Source organism: Dendrobates tinctorius, unplaced genomic scaffold (assembly GCF_039654945.1).
Source record: "Dendrobates tinctorius isolate UK_male_01 unplaced genomic scaffold, ASM3965494v1 ptg000163l, whole genome shotgun sequence".
In the NCBI taxonomy this organism is placed as follows: domain Eukaryota; kingdom Metazoa; phylum Chordata; class Amphibia; order Anura; family Dendrobatidae; genus Dendrobates; species Dendrobates tinctorius.
In genome coordinates, this window is record NW_027361830.1 from 13141726 (window position 1) to 13167223 (window position 25498).

The 25498-nt window shown below is 45.6% G+C and overlaps 1 long non-coding RNA gene across 1 annotated transcript; it reads right to left on the reverse strand.

Moving 5' to 3' along the window:
• Positions 1-3889: 3889 nt before the first annotated feature.
• LOC141052883 (uncharacterized) lies at positions 3890-13613 on the reverse strand. The gene is made up of 2 exons (XR_012220915.1): positions 11678-13613; positions 3890-6100 (listed from the first exon to the last, which is right to left on the reverse strand). It is a non-coding gene; the product is annotated as an uncharacterized lncRNA (long non-coding RNA).
• Between the last annotated feature and the right edge of the window lie 11885 nt (positions 13614-25498).

Genomic DNA, 25498 nt, shown 5'->3' on the forward strand with positions numbered 1-25498 from the left:
CTAGGCATGAACGTCCTGCGCAACTGGTATGGCGAAATGTTATTGGCTCTTCGTAAATCAGTACCCACTGCTTCACAAGAACAGCAAAGAGCTTTACAGAGAACTCTCAAAGTGTTGTCAGCACAGCAGAAGTTCAGTAATCCTCAAGGCGAGATCTGCCGTGCCCGCATCTGTGATGTACGTCCTGTCATTTTGCAACCCAACACTGAAACTTTGCTGTGGTGTCGTGCTCGACCCGGGATCCAAGGACAAGACTATCATGCCCTAGTAGAATCCCTACCCATGGCAGAGCATCCTATGCTTATGTGCTGCAAGGAGTCTTGTTACTGTATCTGCAGGAAAAATACCAATTCGTCTGTTAAACCTAGGTGACACTGCAGTGGAATTGAAACGGTACTATCCTGTAGCTCAATTATCCATCATTTCCTACCAGGATGTAGTGAGTTCAACTCAAAACAAAGCCCAACAGGTGACTCAAGTAGTAGATGGGGACAGTGTAGCTCCAGAAGCCCCATGGTGGTCTAACATACATGTAGGAGAGGTAACCACCCCATCTAAACAAATCGAAGAAGTACTGAAGCTTGCTCAAGACTTCCATCAAGCTTTTAGCAAACATCCTATGGATTATGGTAAAGCGCAGGAGATAAAGCATACCATCCCCACTGGTTCTCATCCTCCCATTAAAGAGCGTTACCGACCCATTCCACCGGCCATGTATCAGCCTGTCAAAAAAATGATGCAAGAAATGAAAGATGGTGGAGTAATTCGCGAAAGTCACAGCCCTTGGGCTGCACCTTTAGTTTTGGTGAAGAAAAAAGACGGTAGTATCCGATTCTGCGTGGACTACCGCAAGATAAACAGCATTACCCATAAAGACGCATATACATTACCGCGCATCGAAGAGTCACTAACAGCTCTGTGGTCTGCTGCATATTTCTCTGCCTTAGATTTAACAAGTGGGTACTGGCAAGTGCCTATGTCGGAGGAAGATAAAGAGAAAATGGCGTTTACCTCCCCAATGGGTCTCTTTGAACTCAATGACATGCCTTTCGGACTCTGCAACGCCCCAGGAACTTTTCAAAGGCTAATGGAACGTTGTTTGGGCCACAAAAACTTTGAGACTGTTTTACTTTATCTAGTGACGATGTCATAGTCTACTCAAAATCTTATGGGGATCACTTACAGCACCTGGCAGAAGTTTTCCAGATTCTCATCAAACACGGCCTCAAAGTCAAACCTTCGAAGTGTCACTTACTGCAGACCCAAGTACACTATCTAGGACATGTTGTGAGTGCTGAAGGAGTGAGACCTGATCCGGACAAGACCGCTGTGGTCACGGATTGGCCCACACCTACTACCTTGAAGGAAGTCCAGAGTCTCTTAGGATTTACGGGCTACTATAGATGCTTTATACCTAACTATGCCCAAATCGCTGCACCATTGCAAGAACTTTTACGTGGTCACCCAAAAAAGGAAGGAAAAAGATCTATTATTAGTCATTGGACAGAAGAGCAGGAAGATGCCTTCCAGCATTTCAAGAAAAAGCTTACCACTCCACCTATTCTAGATTACCCGGGTTACGGCAAGCCTTTCCGTCTTTACACCGACGCCAGTCTAAAGAGGCTGGGAGCAGTCCTAAGCCAGAAGCAAGATGGAAAAAAAACGAGTAATCGCTTTTGCTAGCAGATCTCTTAAAGGAGCGGAACGGAATGATCAAAATTACAGTTCCTTTATACTAGAGTTTCTCGCTCTCGTGTGGGCCGTTACGGAGCGATTCAAGGACTATCTAGCTGCATCTCCATTTGTCGCCTACACTGACAACAATCCTCTTGCTCATTTGAGCACAGCTAGATTGGGAGCTTTAGAGCAGAGATGGGCCTCAAGACTAGCTAACTACGATTTTATCATCAAGTATCGTGCTGGGAAGTCCAATAAAAATGCCAATGCCTTGTCCCGATTACCAATCTCTTCAGATCCCCTGCCAGATAAAGATCCCTGGGAAGAAGTGGAGATGCCGAACCTTTACGCCCGATTTGCTCAACAAAAAGTGGCCAGTGCCCTTTGGCAGGAGACTTCCGCCTCCCAGTCCCAGAGAGCTAGTTCAGACCCTCTGCTAGACGAAAGTAGATGGATACAAGTACAGACTGAAAGTAGAGTTATTGCAGAAATTTCGGAATTCCTAATCACTGCGAAACCTCCCGGGAGAATTCGCAGAGGTGATGCTGACATTGAATTGATTCGTCTGTGGAGACAGCGAAAGAGGTTCTTGTGAAGAAAGGGTTGCTATTAGAGTTGAGCGAAACGGGTCGGTCGAATTCATAAGGCGCCGACTTTCGCTGAAGTCGGGTTTCATGAAACGAAACCCGACCATAGCGTGAGGTCAGCCACGAGGTCGGCGACCAGAGCGCCAAAGTCGCGTTTCAAATGATGCTTCCAGCGCCCTTTTTCAGCCAATGATGGAGGACGCACACTGTGGGCAACGCGATGACATGGGCATCGGTCACCACCATCTTTGAGAAGGGCATGCAAGTGATTGGCTTGCTTTGTGTGGCGTCACAGGGGCTATAAAAGGGCGTGCACACCGACCGTCATCTTACTTCTGCAAATCTTAGCATTAGGGAGAGGTTGCAGCTGCTGATTCTGAATAGGGAGAGCGTTAGGCAGGGAAGAAGAACAAAAAAACTGCTTCTGCTGGTAGTGATTTCCACTGTACAACACAACAGTTTGTGTGCAGTGACAGGGGAGGCTATATTTTTGTGCATCAGCTCTGTTGGTTATTAGGCTGCCTTATAAGGCTCCCTGATAGCTGCATTGCTGTTTGCACACTGCTGTGCAAACTGCTTTTTTAAAAGCAAAAATACTTTTCTTCCTCTTTTCTGCACAGTTACCAAGCGTTCATTTTTCCACACTTTTGTGTGCAGCAGTCCTGCTTATTAGGCTGCCTGCTGCCATACTTGGACTGAGAGCATCATTGTCAGCCTCCTAAAATCTCTAGGGAGCTTCCAATTCTCCCCAATACTATATACACCTTGTACCTGGTCATACACCTGCCTATTTCAGCCTGTTAAATTGAGGTGTAATCTATAGTGGGCCTGAGATAATAGTTCAGCCTCCTAAAATCTCTAGGTAGCTTCCAATTCTCCCCAATACTATATACACCTTGTACCTTGTTTTACAGTATCATATAGTCAGTGGTATTTTGGGTACATTTTTCCAAAAATGAGGAAGTATGGTGGAAGAGGCCGTGGAAGTGGGCGGGGGTTGCCAGCTGGTACTGATGGTGGTGGTGGTGGTGCATCTGCTGGTAGTGGCAAAAGCACAATAGCACCTAACGCAAGAGGTGTTGAGCCTGCGTCATCATCTGGCTCCACAAGGCCTCGAAGGATTCCTTTTCTGGGAGTAGGTAAACCGCTTTTAAAGCCAGAGCTTCAGGGTCAAGTTTTGGCTTACATTGCTGACACAGCCTCCAGCTCTATCGCCTCCTCTTCTGAAGTTTCAAAAAATAAAAGCACTGAGTCATCAGTGGAGGCTCCTGGTCAGGAACAACACCTTTCCTTGTGTCCTTCACCCCTACCAAAAGTGAAGGATGCGGCAGGCCACACTACAGATCACTCCATGGAGCTCTTTTCACATACCATGCCTGGGTTATCAAATCAAATCGTGAATTCCAAAGTCCAAGATGAATCTGACATGGAGTGCACTGATGCACAGCCACTGCTAGATTTTACTGCTGCTACATTCACTCAGAGCACTACATTGTCCTTGTCGTAGCTGTTTTTGTTCTGACCAAGCGTCAGATCTTTCCAGATCACCAGTGAGGCCTGATTGAGAGGTTTTGTCGCCCTTCTGATGACAAGCGCTTGGAGGCAAAGGACTCAACACACACGGGTCGTGGTCAAATCACTTTATCTGACGTAATGAAATATAAGACATGTTTTTATACCATTTACAGCAATATGTGACTCAATATGTGGAGCTCATTTGGCCTCCACCATCACCTCAGGGTCGTATCTTGTTTACAATATAGCCAGAACATGTTGTTGAGAATAAATATGATAACAAGTATAGTTTCCTTGAAGACAGAGACTACTAGTCTACATAAGAATAATTCTAGCAATAATAAGGCAAAAGGCAATTGAAGTCTTAAAGGCATTTAAAGGGATATAAAAGCAAACCATTAACTCTTCTATATCAATTTCCCCCTTTTGTAAATGGTATAACCTTTGCCACAGGGTCAGCTGATGTCCACATAGGAGCTACTGTCTCATGGGTCTAGTACCCATAAGGGGGCTTCCTACCTGCTTCGCCCATCCACCCTCAGTGTGGACACTCACTTTCCCCATCAGCAATGGCCACCTGGGGTCTATGGTACACTACAGAAGGTTCAGCCTTAGATTCTTTTTTTATGCATACATTATTCAGTAGCTTAAGTAATACATATATTAGCGCTTTTACGGCTACATAAAGCAATAAGCAAACCAACAAAATTTGCATACAAGTCTATATAATGCCAAAAATCCATCCTACTAAGCCATTAAACCAATTTACTGGATTTAGGAAAGAGAATGTGTTACCCCACCAGGAGTCTCTCTTTGCGCTGTGTTGTTTTAACCATTGGTCTCTAAGTTCACCTATTCTGTCTATACTGGCCCCGATCTGGAGATTGCCAGCAGGGTCAATATAGTCACAACAGGTGGGACCAATTATTTGACACATTCCTCCTCCTTTTGCTGTCAGGTAATCTAGTACTATAGAATGCTGGTTAGTAACTGTCATTAATTGTCTCTGTATTGTATTAGTTTCATTAAGAACTTCAAGAATCTCGAAAATCTGATCGTCCAGGTAGTCGGTAGCTTCCACTAATTTATCCCACATTTGTGTTATGAAGGGGTATATTAGCGTACTACTGAATATTTTATTTGTTATCCCCATTTCTACTAGATGCGGCCTACCATTTGGCCGGGGCTTATTGTCTGCAGCCCTTCTATACCAAGTATGAATTGGGACTGCTGCCGTGTCTATTTTACTATGAGGAACTATGAAAGTGGCTGGTGTTAGTTTGGCAAGAGTGCTAACCCCTCTTATGTCTGGGCTCACCCACCTGTAGGTGCGATGTCCGCAAACCAAGAATACTCCTTCAGGGAGAACACAAACATGACCAGGGGTCTGTATACATTGGTATAAACTCAAAAGTCCTGACATAGGCTTATGGGCGCACCAAGTATTATTCATTTGTTTTCCGCTTATACCAGATGTACATTTACCCCTTTCTTTCCTTATTATTTTACCCGTAGATGCTTTACAGCCTTCAACACCATCCTGGTACACCGTCTCATTAACCTGTGTTTGATCGCGAGTGTATATGCGGAAGCAATTATTGTCCTCACCACAGGTGTCTGCTCCAGTGTGTTGAAGACTGAACCACAGTCCATCATTGGGAATAGAGTCTGAGTGAGGGATTTCAGTCCTCCTCCTGGCGACCATATTTCCGACATCTGAGTCATATTCCCGCCACCACATTTGTACCTTAGGCCGCGTTATATTAAACTGAAACCAGGGATTAGCGGCCCATCCGATTATAGCCAATGAGGCAGATATATCACGGGGCACATCTTTTCCCCAAAACCTAGATTGAGTCCAAGTCTCATGGTGTATGCAGTGTGGGGTTAATACCTCCCATGGCTCCAGAGGTAAGGCTAAGTGCGGCATAGTCCTCGCAGATACAGGGCTGTGTGTGCAGATCCAACAGTCCTTCGGTTTCTGTCCTTCCATGTCCTTTATAAGAAGAGCATGATGCCGAATGAGTTTGTTGTCCCAGTCAGCATTTAAGAGTTTATCCTGTGTCTCTGTAGAGTGCAGTGACCCTGTCACTGCCAGCAAGGTAATGAGGAGTACAGTCATTCTGCTGTTGACAGGACCTTCTTGCAGTAACTGGCGTGGATCCAGGTGAGCTTTCCCTCCAGTTTTACTGAGGTGGATGTGGTCAGCTGGACTTGGAAGGGGCCGTCAAATCGTGGGTCCAGGCTCCTTCTCATGTGCCTGCGTATAACCACCCAATCACCTGGATTCAGCTGATGCACATCTGCACTGGCATTAGGATCTGGAATGGATGAGAACACATGTTTATGCACCACATTAAGTCTTTCCTGTAAGGCCTGGACGTAGGCTGTCATAGACCCGTGTTGCATTTGCAGCACCTGTGGGAAGTACAGACCAGTCTTTGGTGCACTACCAAACAGGACTTCAAATGGAGACAAGTCTGTCTTCTATTTGGAGTGTGTCTGACTGAAAAGAGTGCAAGAGGCAAGCACTCTACCCAGCTCTTTCCTGTCTCTGCCATGGCCTTTTGAATTTTCAGTTTAAGTGTCCCATTTAGTCTTTCTACCTTCCCACTACTTTGTGGCCTATATGGTGTATGAAATGCTTGCTGTACACCCAGGGCCTGCATGACTTCCCTCATTATTTCTCCCGTGAAGTGTGTACCCCTATCACTTTCTATGGTTTCTGGGACACCATACCTGCAGATCAGTTCTGTCATCAGTTTGTCTGCAGTTGTTTTAGTAGTTGCAGATTTTACCGCAGAGAAGAGATCTACACATACTAGGACATATTCATACACTCCTACCTTTGATAGCTGTATGTAATCAATCTGCAGTCTCTGAAACGGGTAGAGAGGCCTAGGTGTCGCTTTCTTAGGGACTTTTACTGTTTTACCTGGGTTGTGCTGTGCACAGATGAGGCATGATTGTACAAGTTTCGCGGCTGCGTAACTGAAACCAGGAGCGATCCAGAAGGCATCCACCATGGCACACGTGACTTTTGGAGGCGTGCGTGGGGCCATGTGTTGCTTGCGCCATAATCGGAAACAGGGACTTCGGTAGGCACAACTTATCCTTATTCTCCCATACTCCATTTGAGTTCAGCTCAGCTCCCAGTCTCCCCCAGTGTTCCTTCTCTGTTTGGGCAGCCTGTTGCTGGAGAGATTTCAGGACATCTAAACTCAGCGTGGCTGGAATATGCTGACTCCCCGCCACCGTCCACTGCTTCCTAGGCCGCCTGGCTGCTATTTTAGCAGCCTCGTCCGCCCTTCTGTTGCCTTCTACCTCCATGGAGTCACCTTTTGCGTGTGCTTTTACCTTGACAATGCCAACCTGGACTGGTAACATCAATGCCTCCATCAATTGTTTCACCAGCTCTGCATTTTTAATGGGCTTACCGGCTGATGTAAGGAACGCTCTGCTTCTCCAGATAGGGCCATAATCATGGGCTATTCCCCATGCATAATTCGAATCAGTGTAAATATTAGCAACTTTACCTGCAGCGGCTCTACACGCCTCAGTGAGTGCCTTCAACTTTGCCTCCTGCGCCGACATGTGAGGAGAGAGTGGTTCAGCTTGGATTACCTCATGTGAGGATACTACTGCATATCCAGTGTAGAATCGTCCATCCTGGTGGTATCTGGAGCCATCTACAAAAACTCAAAATCTGCATTAAGAACAGGTTTTTTTCATAAACGTGTGCAAACCCAACTGTCTCCTGACTCATTAGTTCTATGCAGACATGTTCATGTGTCATGTCAAAGTATCCTTCCTCACTCACTAATACGGTCACCAATTCCCCCTTTTCTGAATCCACAGGCAGGAGGGTGGCTGGATTCAGAACGTTACACCTTTTGAGGGTGACATACTCAGGAATTAGTAGAGCACACTCAAGTCGGAGCTGTCTGGCCATAGACAGATGTTTTGGTTGAACTTGTAGGAGTATGGCATGGATGTCATGTGGGGAATAGATTGTCAAAAGAAACGTCAGTGTGATCTCACATGCCTTTCCTAGTAGTGCGGCTGCTCCTACCGCACAGACACAATCAATTTTGTGTGAGGTCCCGGGTCACTAAACCTAGGAAGATGCATAGATGCTTAGGTGACCTGGGTAGAGGGAGATCTTGAATTGCCTGTTTCCTGTCAGGTGTCTGGTACCTTCGGCAATATAATGTCCCAACAAATGTCACCTTTTGTTTGTAATACTGTAATTTGTCACGTGAGACCTTGCAACCCTTAGGGTCATCCACGTACTGTAATAGTACAATCAGCGGATGAGGTGATGGCCACTACTCAAGGATCCCTGCCATCGCTGCTGAATAGATGGCAGGGGGTTTCTTTCCCCCTTTTGTGGGTGGACTGTCCAACAATATTGTTCACCTCTATGAGTAAAGGAGAAAGATACTGACAGTCTGTGTGCAGGGGTACAGAGAAAAATGCACCTGCTAAATCAATGACTGTGAAACATTTTGACATTACTGGGATCTGTGACAATATTGTGTGTGTGTGTTAGGGACGATTGAGGTCACACTCACTGTATCATCATTAATAGCCCTTAAGTCATGAACCTTTCTGTAAGTGTCAGCAAACCCTTGAGTTCCTTTTTTTTTTTTTTTCTTTTTTCCTAATGGGATACAAAGTGGTGTCACAGGGGGAAGATCTTTGCAGTCCAAAGGGGGGGTTTCTTTGCACCAGAACCCCTGCCTTAACATACTCTCTAATGTCTCTGCTCGGGGCAATTGATTTGGCTATTGATATTGCTAGGCTCAAGGGGTATTGCTTTAAACAAGGGGGAGTGGTTCCTTCTTTCATTTTAATCATGACAGGGGGAATGGGCAACTGACCCACATCCGTTTTTCCCCTTGCCCAAACAGTGTCTGGCACCTGTCCCATTTCCTCATCCTCAGGCATTTTGGTGTCAGGTGTTAGTTTCACCGCTTTTGTCATATACACCATTGCCGCAATCTTACACAAATGTTTATCTGAGAGGGGACTTGTGACTGTAATACCCTCAGGAGAGTACTGTATGGTGGCCTGGATCGCACTCAGCACATCTGCTCCCAGTAAATTCATAGGGGTATTGTCACTAACAATAAGTTTTGTAAGTACCACAATTCCAGCACCTCACTGTTTCTAGGTCCCTTGGTACCTTACTACGTCTCCACTGTTTTCCTTGTGCTCCAGCATACATGACAGGTCGTCTTATTGTCCTTGTTTGCTCAATTTCTTTAGCTACCTTAAGGAGGTCTTTCGGATCTACATGTCTCCATTCAGGTCTGGCTGTCTGTACTGCGTCTCGCAAGTCTTTGTTCATACCGTCAATGAATGCATTCACCAGTATTCTAACATCAAGTGGGTTTATGCAAATGTACCCCATGTCTGCCCATTTCAGCTGTAACCGTCCAAAGTACATCTCTACACTCTCTCCTCTTTGCTGTGTCACGTTAATCAGGAGTACAGACTGCTCTGATTGTTCCACTGTAGCCCATTGTCTTAGTGACTCACAGTATGTCTCCCCAGACAGTGCAGATTTATCATCCATGCCCCAAGCCTGATTCTTTGTCACATCTGTGTGTGTCTTAATTATATGTCCTAGTGCGTCACCTGCCTTTAAACTCACCAACCTCTCTAGGTCTGCCCAGGTACACATATGTCTGCTGTACTTCCTTTATGTGTCTGTAAAACGGGAATGGTTGGTCTTCAGGGTCAGGCAACTGTTTCAACAAAGCTAGCTGGTCAGAGGGGCACCAGGGATAATACACCTGCATCTTTCTTATTCTAGTCGCACTGATGGGGTTGGTCGTCTGATGTCTACTGTCAGCTTACTCCTCAAAGGTCAATGTCCCCACTACCCACTCTATTATGTCAGCTTCTTATGTCACTACATATGATCTTGTCTGGACAGGATTTAGCGCAACTCGCTTAGGTCAGTAGCACAGGTCACACAAGTAGCTATTCAGTCTGGGTTTGTCTGAGTCTGATCACAGTGTTTACAAGTCCATCTGTTTTGTCTGAGTCTCTGGTTACTCTTTGTCAATCAAAACATTCATAATACACCTTCCACACTGCTGCACATTCATTCTCAAGCATCATTTATTCACTTGCTATTTTCTTCCCTTGTCTGTGCTTTTTTGTACATCCAAACATTCACACTGTGGTATTTTTGCCTTTTTTTTTTTAAAATTGGTCCAACCTGTATTACTGCTTCCTTTCTTCTCTGTCTTTTTCAATTTGCATAGCTCTCTTGGATCTCATTGGGGCACCGACGGTACACAGAAAAAGTTGCCATGGCTTCAACCTTTTTCTGCCGACAGCTCACCTTTCTTCTGAAATGCCCTCCCAGTGTGCCTGGACCTCTGTCTTACAGGCCACACTTAGCAAGTCAGAGAGAGCCTGCCAAGGTGTAGCGGGAAGGCTCCTTGCCTCTCACCCAGTAGACCTACAGGATGTAGCAGGAAGGCTCTCTGCCTCTCACCCGCTAGATCAGCTGGCTAGAATAGGATCAGGCCTGCATCCTTCCAGCCCAGCTCCATGGATTGTTGTGGGAAGGCTATTTCAACCTTAGACAGCTCACCTTTCTTCTGAAATGCCCTCCCAGTGTGCCTGGACCTCTGTCTTACAGGCCACACTTAGCAAGTCAGAGTGAGCCTGCCAAGGTATATCCAGAGGGCTCCTCACCCTCGCCTCTCACCCACAACAATAAAACCTGCTGACTAAAGTAAGAAGTCCCAGGTGTGATAGGACTCTAACCCACTTTATCAGCCGTACAGTCGGCTACCTCCTCTGTTGATACACAATTTGCTATACAAATCAATCACACAACTAGAAGCAGGTTCAAACACATTAATGACCAAACAATCACTTACAATGACCATCAATCACTTGCAATTTCCTTCTAAATTAGGCACCATATTTTACTTTTAACTTCCAACTTCAATTAAGTACTGTTGCTTTAAAATGCACAAATCTTTCAGCGCGTACCTTATGGATAGAATTACAGAGAATTTTGAGCACAGCTCACACTCAGCAGAGATAAGAGCGAAGGGAGAAGAAACTGCGCAGCGCCATCCTCCCCCCCCCCTCCCATCAGAATGCAGCGTTGTCCTTCACAGAATTCTGTAGTTCTTTAGACTTATCAAAATCAATTTCTACAAAGAAACTGAAAATCACCGGATTTCACTGTAAGAGCAGATAACTGTATAATGAGATTAACCATGCCTTGCCCTTTTTTTCCTGGCCAAATGCATTCAGGAAACTTTACAATATAATGCCACATATAACACGAGCTATATCATTACTCAATTCATTCAGTCTCAGATGTAGATTTGAAATATCTATAACGCATCTGTCCGGGATTCCACCACAACTAGAAAGGTAACAAATCTCTTGACACAAAAATGATGTGTGATGATTCATTTATACGTGCTCATTCACGGATTTATTTTTTTTTTTCTCAATTACTCATCTCTCATCTTATTCAGAGGTTCTCATAGACATACATACAAGGATTCACACAGCCTGATTATCTTGCACTTTGGATTTGATTGACACTTTAACCTACAGCAGTGTCCACTGACACTCCGAGAACACCAAAGCCAACTTCTTAAACAACAAGAAACATTGAAAACCAGAGCAACCAAAAAACCACAGTCCTATACAAAATACAGCCTCATATGATTTACTGCCAATCCAAAACAACAACCACTGCACAGAGTCTATCCCAGACTTTGTGCTACACAGTACACCAGTACACAACCAGTTAGTATATTAGTATATTGCCAGAACAGTTTAACAGATAATACAGATGACAATTATTATCTAATTACTCTATTATTCAACTCTCATACAGACATACTCACCCCTCACTGGTGATGTGGGTTCTTTTGAACCGTGCTGTTACAGTCTTACCCAGAGGTATGTGGACATCCTTAGAGAGGTTGCAGATGCAGAATCAATGTAAGAATAAATGTTCTCACCTGCTGCAGCCTGGATTCTGCATTTTCAACCTCCCAGGAAGCTCCCACATACGGATTCCGAATAGACTGGTTTCCACGGTCCCCGATCGGCGCCAAACTGTCGTAGCTGTTTTTGTTCTGACCAAGCGTCAGATCTTTCCAGATCACCAGTGAGGCCAGATTGAGAGGTTTTGTCGCCCTTCTGATGACAAGCGCTTGGAGACAAAGGACTCAACACACACGGGTCATGGTCAAATCACTTTATCTGACGTAATGAAATATAAGACATGCTCGCAGTGTACTGAGCCAGAATCTGACCCTGATTAAACTCAGGAGCCCCTTCCCGCATACTATACCACCTTATACGGTGACACAGAGGAAGGTGCACATGAAATTGAAGAGGAGGTGATGGATGACCCAGTTGTTGACTCAGATTGGCATCCTTTGGGGGAAGAGGGTGCCGCTGCCAATAGCTCAGAAGAGGAGGAGGAGGATCCGCAGCAGGCATCGACATCACAACAGCTGTTATCTGGCAGGCCCGTAGCAGTCCAAAAACGTTTTACAAAAACCAAAAGAGTTGCAGGACAGCTTGGCCAGATGGTCAAATTAGCACAGCGTGCAAGGCCTCAAAATGTCTTCTATAGTAGGAAGAGTGCAGTGTGGCACTTTTTTGAACAAAATCCTAATGATCAGGCAAAGGTTATCAGTAAGAAGTGCGCAAAGACCTTTAGCCGAGGGAAAAATCTGATAAATTTGAATACCAATTGCATGCTTAGACATTTAACCACCATGCACTTGGAAGCATGGATGGACTACCAAACCTCACGTACCACATGTGCACCTGCTCCGATTGAAGGTAGATAGCAACGCTACATCGCTTCCCCCACTGTAAGCCCACCAGTTAGCACACGACCAGCAGCAAATGTTGAGGTGTCATCGCAAGGCCAAAGCAGTCAGGGAATCACAATGTTATTGCTACGAAAGACTGAATCTAGGCCATCAGTAAGACCACCAACACCATCACCAACCCTCTCTCAGTCCACCATGTCCACCGCTAGTTCCACCATATGCAGCTCTCAAGTCCAGCTCACCCTACCAGAGACTCTGAGTAGGACAAGAAAGTACTCATCCTCTCATTCGCGTACACTGTGTTTGAAAGCCCACATTGCCAAACTAATCTCGTTAGAGATGATGACCTACCGGTTGGTTGAAAGCGAAGCTTTCTGTGAGCTCATGGCCTACGCAGTACCACGCTATGACCTACCCAGTCGGCACTTCTTTTCTCGAAAAGCCATCCCAGCCCTCCACCTGCATGTGAAAGACCGCATTGTCCATGCACTCAAGCAATCAGTGAGTGGAAAGGTGCACCTCACAACAGTTGCATGGTCCAGTAGGCATGGCCAGGGCCATTACATGTCCATCACTGCGCACTGGGTTAATGTGGTGGATGCAGGGTCCACAGGGGACAGCGGCGGTGGGACAGTGCTGCCTAGCCCACGGTATAGGAAACAGTTGGCTGTAGGCATTCGACCCTCCTCCTCCAGAAGCGAAAGCTCGTCCACAGAGCGCAGTCGCACGAGCACTCCATCTGCAGCTGCCAGTGTCGCACACAAGGTGTCCCACTATCGAACAGCTAGTGGTAAGCGTCAGCAGGCTGTGTTGAAGATTATGTGTTTGGGCTACAACAGACACACCGCAGAGGTACTGGCCGATTACTTGCAGCGACAAACTGAGTCATGGCTGGGCAGTCTACATCTTGAGGCAGGCAAGGTAGTTAGTGATAACGGCCGGAATTTTGTGGCAGCCATAGCCCTTTCAAAACAGGTGGGTGGGCCCACTCTTGGGCGACGGCACTTGCACAGGGTCCCTCATAGTACAATCAAGTGTCTCTGATGGCGGGGGTGCACACCCGCCGTCAGACACACCGGCGTACTATGAGGGGCCCTGTGCCGGTACTGCCGCCCACGAGTGGGCCCCCCTGCTTGCTCAGGGCCCCAGCACTTGCAATACTTACCTCTCCCTGCTCCACCGCTGTGTAGTCTGGGCTGTTAAATCTTTCACTGGGACTGCCACTACAAATTTGGTGAACTGATAGATGATGGTTAAGACGTAGCTATGCCCTGTCCTGCTGGGCTCTATCTTCAGATGATCAATGGCTTCCATTTGTTATGGACGTCAACTCACAATGAGATGCAGTGGTGGTTTATCATCAGCCTTCACAGTTTTCCTACTCACAGATGTGTGACATTCCTGCTCACATTTTTAAATGTGTCCTCTCATGCCAATCCAATAGAATCACCTACGGCCTGTGGCTTCTGTCTTTTGCACTCCAAAGTTACCTGACAGATCATGATAGGCAGTGACTACAATGTCTACATCTCTCCCTGTGATCACAATTTGATGGAGATGAGTAACGGTGATGGGATCCACGGTACTGCGATACAGCAAACCTTTCTTCACAAAGAACTGTTTTTGCTGTCTCAACAGACAAAGTAATTGAGGGTCAGCATCGCCTTTGAGAATTCTCCCGAGTTTTTCCCATGATTAGTAATTCCAAAATTTCTGCAATCACTCGACTTTCCATCTGTACTTGTATCCATCTCGTTTCCTCTTGCGGAGAGTCTGGACTGTCTTACTGAGACTGAAATATACATGAAGATTGAAAAATAACCCAACAGTGTATACTGGTGTACGCTTCGAATACATTACCCTTTTTCTACTTTTTAGATTCTTGTCTAATCCATTCTGAGGCTGTCAGTGTCTTTTTCGGACTCTGTAAATATACACGGAGATTTTTAATGTTTAAACTATGCTATATATACCTGGTATCCAGTGATACTGTACCCTTTCTCAACTTTCTACAATCTTATCGAATCCATACTGGGCCTGAGACCGTCTGAGTCTGCCTCCTGATATATAGACAAAGATTTTTAATGTGTAAACTATGCTACATATATACCTGTTATCCGGTGATACTGTACCCTTTCTCAACTTTCTACAATCTTGTCGAATGCATACTGGGCCTGAGACCATCTGAGTCTGCCTCCTGATATATTGACATAGATTTTTAATATGTAAACTATGCTACATATATACCTGTTATCCGGTGATACTGTACCCTTTCTCAACTTTCTACAATCTTGTCGAATCCATACTGGGCCTGAGACCATCTGAGTCTGCCTCCTGATTAGAGATGAGCAGTGTTCGAGTCGACCTGTTCGCCAAGTTCAAATTCGAGCTGTTTTGGGCGGTGTTCGAGCTGTTCTTCGAACTCGAACACTTTGCTTAAAATTCGGCTGTTCGAGGTTCCGTTCGAGAACGGTTCGTTCACCTAAAGCGTAACTTTATTTTCACATTAATAATGGTTTTCAATGTTAATAGACAGTTTCATGGCATAGTAGTGGTGTCTGGTAGCCAGCGGTGTAGTACACCTGTTAAGGAGCTACACCGTGTGTGTTTCTAATAATTTTTTACCGCATCTTGTCCAGAAAATCCTTTTGGGCCTTGTAGCACTGTCTGCTACTCAGCAGTGGAGCCCACCCTTGAACCTAGCTATGCCGCCTGTTTATGAAAGAACCAGTTTTTGACTGCATTTAGCCCAGTTAATACTTTGGACCTAGTAACTGTGTCTGCTACTCAGCAGAGGAGCCCACTCGTGAACCAAGCTGTGCCGCCTGTTTATGTAAGAACCATTTTTTAACTCCATTTAGCCCAGTGAATACTTTGGGCCTAGTACCTGTGTCTACTGCTCAGCAGAGGAGCCCACCCGTGAACCTAGCTATGCCGCCTGTTTATGTAAGCACTGTCTGCTACTCAGCAGAGTTGCCCACCCGTGAACCAAGCTATGCCGCCTGTTTATGTAAGAACTGCGTGCTACTCAGCAGAGGAGCCCAGCTGTTAAGCAAGCTACAGCACCTGTGGTTTGGACACTTAGTTTTTTCACATTCTTTCTGGAATGCCAGTTAGGCCTAATTCCGGAATTCCGGTTGACCTGTACTTACCGAGAAATCCTCGTTCGCGGGGAAGAATTGGAATCCCAGATCACCATCACTAATGGGGTTCAGTGGGTTATCCGCACCTGTAAGTGACACACGCTGGTCCTTTCAGTGTAGCATGCATGCAGCCCCGGACATGCAAGGGCATGACAGATCTGTTATTGCTCGATCTCGCGTGCCAGAGCCTCGCGTGTCCCTCTAGTAAGCTGGACGTGGACCGTGGGGGCATGCCGGAGTCTCGTTCGTTAACGGAATTAAGCTGACAAATCGCTAGCACAACTAAAAACGGCCATGCACCACCACCCACAGAATCGACAAAGCTTGCAATCTGTCCATCCTTTCCGTGGCTGGCATGGTTGAGGTTGCCCGTGTGGAGTCCAATTAAGCCGCAGGCTCCACTCCTGGTGGTGCCCTTCTGGACATTCCTTTAAGGTTCAGCTTTGCAACCATACTGCCCCCAGAAACCAAACACTTTGCCTTCATGGATGCTGTTCGGAGGGTTGTGGGAATAACGCCGCCCGATCGGCAGTTGGCATAATTTATGGTGGGAAGTCCTAAGGTATATGATCGTCTTCGATTTTAGAATTTTAGATTTTTTTTATTTTAGATTTTTATTCCAGCCTTTCTTGACTTTATAAGAGCATGACATGCCTATATCTGTGTCTCCTCTTCCTTTTACTCCTCCACCTCTTTTCTATATGTAGTTGCCCTTTTCCATATGTTATTTGTGTCTTCTGAGCATTTTGTCTGCTTTGGGACACCTTTTAAGGTGTTTTGCAATTGTTTTCTATGTGTTTGTATTTGCCTGTCATTGCTTTCAATGGGGTTCGACGGTGTTCGTCGAACATTCGACGAACTTGCCTCCTGTTCGACGAACCGAACCGAACTCAAACACTAGTGGGGTGGCTCAACACTACTCCTGATATATAGACGTACATTTTTAATGTTTAAACTATGCCATATATACCTGGTATCTGGTGATACTGTACCCTTTCTGCCAGGAAGTCCTCCTCCACCCACCACTCTAAGTGTATCATTGACACCTGGAACATTGGCCCACATGTGTGATTATTTCTTGCGGATCTTCTTTTTGTATTGTTGTGTGATCCATCCTAAGCGTGTGAGAGTCTGTTGGTTACTCCTGCAATTTAGATGTAGATTTAAAAATTACCCTAACACTGTATACAGCTCTACGCTTGTGATACATTACTCATTTACTGCTTTTTATATTCTGGTCTAATCCAAACTGACCAAGTAAGAGTCTGTTTCTGACTGTGGAAATAAATACTGAGATTGACAATGACCCATACACTGTACACAGCTGTACGCTTCAGAGCCATTACCGTTTTATAGCTTTTTATATTGTGTTGTAATCCATACTGAGCCTGAGAGCATCTGTGTCTGCCTCCTGAAATATATACGGAGATTTAGAATGTTTAAACTATACTGTATATACCTGCTATCTGATGATACTGTACCCTTTTTCTACTTTTATATTCTTGTCTAATCCATACTGAGCCTGTGAGCGTCTCTGTGTGACTCATGAAATATATAGGGAGATTGACAATTATCCTTTGACTGTATAGAGCTGTACGCTTCTGATACAGTACCATATATCTAATGTTATTTGGGGTACATTTTCTCCAAAATTTGGAAGTATGGTGGAAGAGGCCGCAGACGTGGGCGTGGGGGGGCCAGCTGGTACTGATGGTGGTGGTTAGAGTTGAGCGATACCAGCCGATACTTGAAAATATCGGATCGGAATGGATCGGCCGATCTTAAAAAAAAGTATCGGTATCGCCGATTCCGATACCGGAAGTCCCATTCAAGTCTATGGGACTTCCGGTATCGGAATTAGAAATACCCTTTTTTTCCCACGTACAGCCTTTCGAGGGTCTGTATGGGCCTTCCGGGGGTCGGTGCCGGCCTGCCGGGGGGCTGTGCCGGCCTGCCGGGTGTCTGTGCCGACTCCCCGGGGGTCTGTGCCGGCTCCGGGGGTCGGTGCCGGCCTGCCGGGGGGCTGTGCTGACTACCCGGGGGTCTGTGCAGGCTCCGGGGGTCGGTGCCGGCCTGCCGGGGGACTGTGCCGGCCTGCCAGGGGGCTGTGCAGGCTCCGGGGGTCTGTGCAGGCATCGTCCGATGGGACTACAAGTCCCATCGGGAGATGCCTGCTACCATGACGGTGATTGACACATTTGCCAATGATGGGAAAGTAGTAGTCCCATCATCCGGCTAATGTGTTGAATGTAAAAAAAAAAAAAAAAAAAAATTACATACATACTACATAAATACATGCTACATATATACTACATACATGCTGCATACATGCTACATACATGCTACATACATACTACATACATGCTACATACATACTACATACATGCTACATACATGCAACATACATGCTACATGCTACATACATGCTACATACATGCTACATACTACATACATGCTACATGCTACATACTACATACATGCTACATACTACATGCATGCTACATACTACATACATGCTACATACATGCTACATACATGCTACATACATGCTACATACATGCTACATACTACATACATGCTACATACTACATACATGCTACATACATGCTACATACTACATACATGCTACATGCTACATACATGCTACATACATGCTACATACATGCTACATACTACATACATGCTACCTACTACATACATGCTACATACATACTTCATGCATGCAACATACATATATACTACATACAATACATTCATACAATACATACATATAGACATACAGTACATATAACATAGAGTACATACTCACCATCACTTGTCACATTGTTCCCCGAAGCCATTGTCGTCTGAGGATTAAAAATTAAAATAACAAACCACAAATATACTCACCCTTGATCCACAGAATTCCACGTATGTCCCACGACGATTTTGTGTGGAGAACAGCAGCATTGTTCTCTACGAGCGCCAGGAATCCACTGTAAACAAAAAGGCCCGAGTCTCACTTTATGGCAAAGTGCCATAAAGTGAGACTAGGGACTTTTTTTTTACAGTGGTGGAGGAATACAGTGCGGAAGGATATCTACCTTCCGTCATTGGATTCCTGGCGCTCGTAGAGAACGGTAGCATCAGCTGATGCTGCTGTTCTCCACACAAAATCGTCGTGGGACATACGTGGAATTCTGCAGATCAAGGGTGAGTATATTTGTGGTTTGTTATTTTAATTTTTAATCCTCAGACGACAATGGCTTCGGGGAACAATGTGACAAGTGATGGTAAGTATGTACTCTATGTTATATGTACTGTATGTCTATATGTATGTATTGTATGAATGTATTGTATGTAGTATATATGTATGTTGCATGCATGTAGTATGTATGTAGCATGTATGTAGTATGTAGCATGTATGTAGCATGTATGTAGCATGTATGTAGTATGTAGCATGTATGTAGTATGTATGTAGCATGTATGTAGTATGTATGGAGCATGTAGCATGTATGTAGTATGTAGCATGTATGTAGCATGTATGTAGCATGTATGTAGCATGTAGCAAGTATGTAATATGTAGCATGTATGTAGTATGTATGTAGCATGTATGTAACATGTAGTATGTATGTAGCATGTATGTATGTATGTAGTATGTATGTAGTATGTATGTAGTGTGTATGTAGTATGTATGTAGCATGCATGTAGTATGTATGTAGCATGTATGTAGTATTTAGCATGTATGTAGCATATATGTAGCATGTATGTAGCATCTAGCATGTATGTAGTATGTAGCATGTATGTAGTATGTATGTAGCATGTAGTATGTATGTAGTATGTATGTATGTATGTAGCATGTATGTAGCATGTATGTAGCATGTATGTAGCATGTATGTAGTATGTAGCATGTATGTAGTATGTATGTAGCATGTATGTAGCATGTAGCATATATGTAGTATGTATGTAGTATGTATGTAGTATGTAGCATGTATGTAGTATGTATGTAGCATGTATGTATGTAGTATGTATGTAATTTTTTTTTTTTTTTTACATTCAACACATAGGCCGGACGATGGGACTACTACTTTCCCATCATTGGCAAATGTGTCAATCACCGTCATGGTAGCAGGCATCGCCCGATGGGACTTGTAGTCCCATCGGACTATGCCTGCACAGACCCCCGGAGCCTGCACAGCCCCCCGGCAGGCCGGCACCGACCCCCCGGAGCCTGCACAGCCCCCCGGCAGGCCGGTACAGACCACCCGGAAGGCCCGAAGTGACGGCGCATCATGATGCGCACAAACCGCGCATCATGATGCCGTCATTTCGGCAGCCAATCAGAGCCACAAAAGTGGCTCTGTTCAATTTGGGACTTCCGATTCCAGTATCCGATATAAAAAAAAAATATCGGAATCGGTATCGGATTTCCGATACGGCAAATATCGGCCGATACCCGATACTTGCGGTATCGGAAAGCTCAACACTAGTGGTGGTGCATCTGCTGGTAGTGGCAAAAGCTTTCTGGGAGTAGGCTAACCGCTTTTAAAAACGGAGCATCAGGAACTGGTTTTGGCTTACATTGCCGAAACAGACTCCAGCTAATATGCCCTCCTCTTATGAAGTTTCAAAAAATGCAAGCACTGAGTCGTCAAGTGCTGGCTCCTGGTCAGGAAGAACCCCCTTTCCTTGTGTCCTTCACCCCCAACAAAAGTGAATGATGCTGCAGGCCACACTTCACATTAGTCCTTGTAGCTCTTTCTCACATACCATGCCTGGGTTATCAAGTCAAATCGTGAATTCCCCAGTCCAAGATGAATCTGACATGGAGTGTGGGTGGCCAGCCAGGGCAGTGGTGTTAATCGGTACTGGGCCGGTGTCTCAGAGGGATGTGTCATGGTGGTGGTGACCCGGTCCGTGGCCCTGGGCGTCCATGCAAAGGGGTGAATAACATTTATAGGTGAATGATACGTGACGCCACCTGTGGTTTCTGATCAGATTGACCAGCGCTGCAGTGTCGCTTCACTGGGACAGATGTTGTGGTGCAGCTAAGATGTAGAAGCCCTGCACAGGTAGGGCCGTAGGCGAAAGGCAGATGAAAGAGTTGGTAGATGGTGTGCAGTGCAGGATGTAGCAGAGTCGTGCGCCAGGCACAGGAGAAAGATGACAGACACAGTCTTGCAGTTCCTTTACTTGTACTTGGTAAGTGCCGTCCAGGACCCAGAGTACAGATGGAGGAGTTGGTCAACCTGGAAGCAAATTAGGAATTCTCTGTCTGCAGATAGGTAGTGTGGCCTCTGTTCTAGCGCTTATCTGAGGTACTCGCAGCACTGAGTTCACTAAAGTTCCCCCTGTTGACTCTCTTTTGAAACTTTCTCATATGGCAGGCAGCCGTAGCCTTTTCCTTCTGGCTCACACAAGTCGCTGCTGGGGCCTCCAAGCCTTAGTTGGGAACAGAGCATTTACAGCTGCTACTTCCTCCGGTTTCTGCTGCAGGACTGTCAGTGTCCCTACAAACTCGGAGACCGGAATCCGGACCATGCGCTCCAGCTTGGAGTGAGCCTTAAAGGAAAGTGCCGCAATTTTATATAGTTTGCAAAAAAAGAGTAAGTAACAAAACATGTTGTTTCAGCAAATATTGTACTAACTAGGATTTATGGTTTGTTTGTAATAATGTTTTAATGTAGCCACTGGGCGCTGCCATCTTGATTTGCAGATCTGTGGAGGACTCAGTCTGCAAATATGGTCGTCCCTGGACATAGGAGACTGTGGTCGGTTCGCGACCTGACCATGCAGCCTCATTAGCAGTGAACTGGGCACGCCCCTGTGGGCTGCACCATTCACTGCTGTAGGTGTGGCTGGGCGCCATTTTACTGTAGCCCAGTGCTATCTGCTGAGCTCCACTTTCTGCTCCAGCTCCCCTGTCCTCCTGCTCTGTCTCTGCCTCCTCACTCACACACAGCCCCAGTGATCTCCGGTAATCTAAGGCTGAGTGCAGACGGAGTTTTGAGCCCTGCGGATTTTTCCGTGCAGAATGGAAGAAAACCGCAGGTCAAATGACCTGCATTTTTCCTGCGGATTTCTTCCATTTTTCACGCGGTTTTCATGCGGATTTTGTGCGGTTTTCCATTGCGGTTTTCCCCCTGCGGATTTGGTGACAGGGGAGATAGAAAACCGCACAAAAGAAGTAACATGCTGCGGATTTTGTACCGCAGGAAAACCGCGCGGAAAAATCCGCAGGGTCTGCACAGCGTTTTTTTTTTCCATTCATTTTAAAGGTACTGTACATCACAATGCGAATATGCAACGTTTCTGCGCGGTAAAATCCGCTGCGGAAACGCTGCATATCTGCATCGTGTGCACATGGCCTGACACCTTTGCTTTTATGAGAGCTTTTATGGCTGTCTGAGGACAGTGACATATACAGCCCATAGTCTAGTGTATAATTGGGGGGGCTGGAAGTTTCACTAGTGTGGGCATATCTGTAATACTGTCTCCTGTGATACTGCCTGCTGAGCCGTGTATCTAATCCTCTCCTGTGTGATACTGACTGCTGAACCGTGTATCTAATCCTCTCCTGTGTGATACTGTCTGCTGAGCCATGTATCTAATCCTCTCCTGTGTGATACTGTCTGCTGAGCCGTTTATCTAATCCTCTCCTGTGTGATACTGACTGCTGAGCTGTGTATCTAATCCTCTGCTGTGTGATACTGTCTGCTCAGCCGTGTATCTAATCCTCTCCTGTGTGATACTGTCTGCTGAGCCGTGTATCTAATCCTCTCCTGTGATACTGATTGCTGAACCGTGTATCTAATCCTCTCTTGTGTGATACTGACTGCTGAACCGTGTATCTAATCCTCCCCTGTGTGATACTGAGTGCTGAGCCGTGTATCTAATCCTCTCCTGTGTGATACTGTCTGCTGAGCCGTGTATCTAATCCTCTCCTGTGTGATACTGTCTGCTGAGCCGTGTATCTAATCCTCTCCTGTGTGATACTGTCTGCTGAGTCGTGTATCTAATCCTCTCCTGTGTGATAGTCTGCTGAACCGTGTATCTAATCCTCTCTTGTGTGATACTGACTGCTGAACCGTGTATCTAATCCTCACCTGTGTGATACTGACTGCTGAGCCGTGTATCTAATCCTCTCTTGTGTGATACTGACTGCTGAACCGTGTATCTAATCCTCTCCTGTGTGATACTGACTGCTGAGCCGTGTATCTAATCCTCTCCTGTGTGATACTGACTGCTGAACCGTGTATCTAATCCTTTCCTGTGTGATAGTCTGCTGAGCTGTGTACCTAATCCTCTCCTGTGTGATACTGTCTGCTGAGCCGTGTATCTAATCCTATCCTGTGTGATACTAACTGCTGAGCCGTGTATCTAATCCTCTGCTTTGTGATACTGACTGCTGAGCTGTGTTTCTAATCCTATCCTTTGTGATACTGACTGCTGAGCCGTGTATCTAATCCTCTCCTGTGTGATACTGACTGCTGAGCCGTGTATCTAATCCTCTGCTTTGTGATACTGACTGCTGAGCCTTGTATCTAATCCTATCCTGTGTGATACTTACTGCTGAGCCGTGTATCTAATCCTCTCCTGTGTGATACTGACTGCTGAGCCGTGTATCTAATCCTCTCCTGTGTGACACTGACTGCTGAGCCGTGTACCTAATCCTCTCCTGTGTGATACTGTCTGCTGAGCCGTGTATCTAATCCTATCCTGTGTGATACTGACTGCAGAGCCATGTATCTAATCCTCTGCTTTGTGATACTGACTGCTGAGCCGTGTATCTAATCCTATCCTGTGTGATACTGACTGCTGAGCCGTGTATCTAATCTACTCCTGTGTGATACTGACTGCTGAGCCGTGTATCTAATCCTCTCCTGTGTGATACTGACTGCTGAGCCGTGTATGTAATCCTCTCCTGTGTGATACTATCTGCTGAGCCGTGTATCTAATCCTCTCCTGTGTGATACTGTCTGCTGAGCCGTGTATCTCATCCTCTCCTGTGTGATACTGTCTGCTGAGCCGTGTATCTATTCCTATCCTGTGTGATACTGTCTGCTGAGCCGTGTATCTCATCCTCTCCTGTGTGATACTGTCTGCTGAGCCGTGTATCTATTCCTATCCTGTGTGATACTGTCTGCTGAGCCGTGTATCTAATCATCTCCTGTGTGATACTGGCTGCTGAGCCGTGTATCTATTCCTATCCTGTGTGATACTGTCTGCTGAGCCGTGTATCTAATCCTCTCCTGTGTGATACTGTCTGCTGAGCCGTGTATCTCATCCTCTCCTGTGTGATACTGTCTGCTGAGCCGTGTATCTATTCCTATCCTGTGTGATACTGTCTGCTGAGCTGTGTATCTAATCCTCTCCTGTGTGATACTGTCTGCTGAGCCATGTATCTAATTCTCTGCCGTGTGATACTGCTCTCCTGAAATACTCTGTGCTGCTGTCACCCTGCTGGTTTTATGTGTGATCTTTTATGGGGGGGAAGTATTGTATGGACCCCATAGATTTGCTATAGACATTGGGTTCTGCCCTCACTTAGTGCCCCACTGCAATGCACATGTTGCTTAGTTACCAGTCTACACCCCATACCGTGGAGGTGTAGACGCTGGCGTCACACCCCGCTGTTTGGGAATTGTGACTATGAAAGCACTTTGGTTCAAACTAGACGTTGACTTGTATTATTTTATAAAATTTATATGGTGGCAAATGCCGGGGACGGCTCTGTTTAAACCAGGGGGGTATATGTAGTGACCAGAAAAAACATTACTAATGTATGTTATTTGTCATATGGTAAGTATGTTCTCTATTCCTTACATGATTGCATTTATGACACCGATTTCCTGTCTTGCCTTGGGAGGAGGTAAATTATTTAATATTATGCTGCCCTCTCCTGCCTTGTTTTGGTATTACAACTTGTAGTACTGTGCTGCCCTCTTCTGCCTTAGTTTGGTATTGCAACTTGTTTATCTGATTTGAAAATAAGTGGCAGTTGGAGGTGTGAGGGAGACTGAAAAGGTCGTGCTACGTGCGGCTTTGGTTGTGAGAGGAGGTAGGAAATTGAGGCTCCTCGTCTAGGACAAGTGGGTAGTATAAATAGCACCTTTTTTGGTGCTCTGTTTACAGCAACAGAGTGCTGGGATAAGAGAAGGAACTGCACAACTGCGCAGCAGATTTTTCTGGATACTCCGATCCTATTAAGGTTAGCTAATCCTCCCCCTTCACGCAGCACAGTTAGTCAAATGAAAAGTTACTGCCATCCTCCCAAGGCTGGGACTGAGAAAAGGCTTTGACTGACACAAAGTGTAAGGAAAATTGTATCTGCTATCCAAGACTGTGATATTGAAAAACATAAGAATTGTTACAAGTATTCAGTAAAGTTCATGTTTCAAGTTTGCACTGGACCCCGATGTATGCTTCTTTCGTCCGCGGCCTCATACCTTGCCGGCATCAACATAACTCTCAGACTCATATATCCGTCAACTTCCCCCTTATTGCCACCTAACCTAGGGATTGTTAGAGCCATCGGAGTCACCGTGACTGAACCATCCTCCGAGGTACTAGGCCCTGCATCCCACAAGGCAGTGCCACATATATATATATATATATATCCTATATGGCCTGAACACTTGTGTAGTTAGCTTAACAGTATCTCCTTCTGACAAGTTTACCCCCTCTTTTGATCATTCAGCGGTTCATCAGGGAATTCCTTCAGTCAGGACAAGAAAAGGAGACCATAAGCCAT